Raw genomic sequence first — 4710 nt, 5'->3', positions numbered from 1 at the left:
ATCTGAAAAGGGCTCATTGTTTTCTTTACTAACCAAATCGATCATCTTGTCTATGTGTTGACATCCATTTCCAAGGGACTCTGAGACAGTTCTTTCTTGAAAATACAATTTCTGGCCTGCAGATGATTTCAAGTCTTTAGGCAAGCACCAAAGTAAAACAAAAACAATTCGTAGATGTGATATTGGGATTTATAATTAGAAATATATGTATTTGATTCCTGGCACAAAGCTCCTAAAACCCTTGAAATTTCCTAAGTGATGACAGCCCCCCCAAAAAAGGTGGCTTTTGTTATGTTAGTGGGTTGGATTGGGATGCCTCTAGGTAACAGGGATGAGCTAGTTGCCAGAGGAACCAGCCCAGTGTTTAGAGAAGTGGTTCTCAACCTGTGGGTTGTGACCCCTTTGGCGGTCAAACCACCCTTTCACAGGGGTCGCCTAAGACCATCCTTCATATCAGATATTTACATTACGATTCATAACAGTAGCAACATTACAGTTATGAAGTAGCAACGAATATAATTTTATGGTTGGGTCACAACATGAGGAACTGTATTTAAAGGGCCAGAAGGTTGAGAACCACTGGTTTAGAGGGTTGGACCTTTCAGTCCCACCCACTCCCCCCATTTGCGGAGAGGGGCGAGGGGCTAGAGATTGAATTCAAGCACCAATAGCCAATGGATTAATCAATCATGCGCCTTGGGCAGTGGGGGGGTTGTGTGTGCTGAAGCCTCTATAAAAATTCAAAAGGATGGGGCCAGAGAGCTTCCAGATTGGTGAACATGTGAGGATTCGGGGAGAGTGGTGTACCTGTAGAGGGCAAGGAAGCTCCGTGCCCCTTCCCACATACCTTGCACTATGCATCTCTTCCATCTAGCTGTTGGAGAGTTACAGCCCTTTAAATAAACCAGGAGGTAGTAAGAAAATGTTTCTCTGAATTCTGTGAGCCACCATAGCAAATTAATCTAACCTAAGTTGGGGTCATTGGAACAGTTAGAGGCAGAAATAGAATATTGGGGACCAGCTACAATGATAAGAAATATTAACCATGCTCTGTTAACTGTGATGGTTTTATTCTGATTAGAGAAAACACATTCTAACCTGGCTGAGAGTTGTACGCCCGGGGACATGGGAGCTAACATCGGACAGAACACAGTCCATCCTCCTGTCCCCAAAACTGCTTATCATTATGGAAAGATTTACAACCTCGTGGCTGAAACAATCTAGTCCCAGAGGTGCCTGCCTTCTGCAACCCCTCCAGGCCACATGACTTGTAACCTGTAATGATTATCCCATGCCTATCTCCCCATGCCTGTAATTCTTACTTTCCCATGTAATCTTTGTCCTTCTACCCAATATAAGCAGCTGGTTTATCAGGAGAAGCAGACCAGTTTGTGTGTGTGTGTGTGTGTGTGTGTGTGTGTGTGTGTGTGTGTATGACCTGCTGCTCTCCCATGCAGTTCAACCCTGTCTCTGCTTAATTGGCACAAGTAGTTGTAGGCAGCCCAGACCCCTTGGCTGTCCAGTTACAGAACCCTTATATCTATAACTGATGGGTCGGAAGCACAGGACTTTCAATTGGTGAGAAGAGTATTGTAGAACTGAGTGCTTACTTAACCTGTGGTATCTGACACTATGTCCAGATAAATAGTGTCATAATTGAGTTGAACTCTAGGATAACTAGCTTGTGTCAGAGACTTGCTGGGTGGTATGAAAAAAAATACTTCGGAATTGGTGTCAGATTGGAGAAGATGACATAGGCTTCAAATGGCTGTGTTTAATTTATTGATGGTAATTTCTGAAGTGAAAGAGCTGATGAGCTTATAAAAAGAATAACTGGCAAGGAAATTTTGTTCTTTCTGTGGCATGATAATACAATGATAATAAAACCAATTCATAAAGTTTTAGACAAAAATATGTATTAGAAGAAGGAATTCTTACCATTTGCAACAGCATAGATCAGTGGTCGGCAAACTGCGGCTTGCGAGCCACATGCGGCTCTTTGGCCCCTTGAGTGTGGCCACGAAGTTTCAATCGCATTGTACGTGCGTGCCTGCATGTGGTATTTTGTGGAAGAGCCACACTCAAGGGGCTGCAGTTTGCTGACCAGTGGCATAGATAGAACTGGAGAGCATTATGCTAAGTGAAATAAGTCAGTCAGAGAAAGATAAATATCACATGATCTCACTCATTTATAGAATATAATGAACAACATAAACTGATGAACAAAAACAGATCCAGAGACAGAGAAGCATCAATCAGACCATCAAACCTCAGAGGGAAGGTAGGGGCGGGTGGGGGGGAAGGGGGAGAGATCAACCAAAGGACTTATATGCAAGCGTATAGGCCTCACCAATGGACACAGACAACAGGGGGTTCAGGGCATGAGTGGGGGGCATGGGGGTAATGTGGGGATAAGGACACATATGTAATACCTTAATCAATAAAAAATAGCCGAAACCGGTTTGGCTCAGTGGATAGAGCGTTGGCCTGCGGACTGAAAGGTCTCAGGTTCGATTCCGGTCAAGGGCATGTACCTGGGTTGCAGGCGTATCCCCAGTAGGAGATGTGCAGGAGGCAGCTGATCGATGTTTCTCTCTCATCGATGTTTCTAACTCTCTATCTCTCTCCCTTCCTCTCTGTAAAAAATCAATAAAATATATTTTAAAAAAAATAAAAATAAAAAAATAAAAAATATGTATTAGGATTATTATTATGCCTATTTTCTACAAAGACAATAAATGTTATATTTGATTATGCTATATTGGAAATTCAGCAAGCTAAACAAAGGCGCCATAATCAAAGAGCCAAATTTGGAGTCTTTATTTCAAAAGCCGGAGGCCGTGGGAGTACTTGGGTCTCTCAAATTCTCACAGCCCCGAATGAACTTATGGGTTAGCTTATAAAGGCAAAAAAACCCCATGTGCCGGGATGGGGGCAGTGTTTTTAGCAGATACCTTGCAGAAAGCTTGCAGCCTTGAGCACAGCTCAGATAACCAGAAGACACCTGGCATGGGAGGAACCAAGAACTGACCAGACCCCCAAGCCTGCAGAGCAGCTTGTAGGACCAGATAATTAAGAGGGGGCAGTGACTAGGCTGATAAGAATGTACATTAGGTTACTGACACAGATTCAGATTGCTAGCCCTTCCCCAAAAATGTCTTGTTTTCCCCATTATTCTAGCAAGCGTGCTTACAGAAGCTAGAAATAACAGAGTTACTTCTATCAGGGAGGCTATCTGGTTTAGTTACTTCCTGGAATTAACAGAACAAAGGACCACCTGTGTTTAGTAGAAAATTTTAAATGGCAGTTCTTACAAAATGGAGTTTATGGGAACAAGATGGAGTGCCTATGGTTCAGATGGAGGGCAAGGGACAGGATGGAGCCAGTCCTTTCAAGGCCCATTGTTCAATTACAAAAAAATACATGATCATAATTTTTATGAAGGAAAAAAATCCCAAAATATAACATAGAAAAATCCAGGCATATAATGTACATAATATACCATGAATATACCAAGCATTCAGTAAGAATCTATACCAAAATAAAGTCAAAGAGATTTATTAAGTCTGGAGTGAGGACAAAAAGGGGCCACATGCTAACCTGACTAACTCAGGGAGGGCCTGCGTGGCGGTCTTGCAAACTCAGACCTAAAGTAACCACAAGGATGGTCTGAAATTAAAACCTTTTAATTAAAAAGCAGTTGATAGTGGGTAGTCACATCCTAGGCCAATATCTTCCCTGACGAAGGTCAACTTCAATCTTTACTGAGCCTATTGTCTTTTTGCATCTAAGATAACCTACCTGTGGAATGTCAAGGTAACTTGTAACTTCCGTTATTTTTCCAGACCCTGCAAGGCACAGACCTCTGGGGCACAGACCACAAATTCCCTCATTGTTATTGTTATCATGTTATTTGTTGACTGTTAACCATCCTATACCCACCTATGTAAAAGAAGCATGTCTATCATTTTACTTTTTATCCAATCCCAGAGGTTTCCCCCCCACACACACACTTTGCTTTCTCCCACCTCCTTAATCTGTCACCAATGGTTTTCATGTAACCCAATAATGTCTCCTCTTTGATGGTAATTTATAAAAATAGGTGAAAAACCACCATTCTCAGGAGCATTGTTTCAATGTGTTGAGATTCCACTTCCTGGAAATTGCCAATAGCTTGGCTCAAATAAACTCTCAAAAATTCTTTACAGGTTTGAATGTTTCTTATGTTAACAGGAGTAGGTCCTAAACATCTGTATTTTAATAAAACTTTATAGGAAAGTCTTTGCCAGTATGTATACATGGATTTAACTAGTGTCATTGTGTAATTTACAATTTTCATCAAACATTTTGTTTCAGAGCTTCATCTATATTCTAGTTGCTATAGCCCTAGTTTATGCATTTTGACTGGTATATTGTTTTTTGCTGTGTGATGGTACTATGATTTATTTATCCAGAACAATCTGTTGATGGATGTTTGTGTGTTTTTTTAAATTTGTGTTTTTAAAAAGAGTAGTGCAAAGACCTTTCTTATATAGGTCTCTCTGAGAACACCTGCCAGGGGTCTGAGTATATACTTGTGGATCCATTTAAGGTGTCATCAGATAGGTACAATCTGCTATATATGACCAAATTGCTCTGCAAAGTTGATGTACCAGGACACAATCCAACTAGTTGTGTATGGAGGTTCCCATTGTCCTACATTGTCCATCT

This window comes from Myotis nattereri (assembly GCF_964212035.1).
Source record: "Myotis nattereri genome assembly, chromosome: X".
In the NCBI taxonomy this organism is placed as follows: Eukaryota; Metazoa; Chordata; class Mammalia; order Chiroptera; family Vespertilionidae; genus Myotis; species Myotis nattereri.
This window is presented reverse-complemented; position numbering follows the sequence as displayed.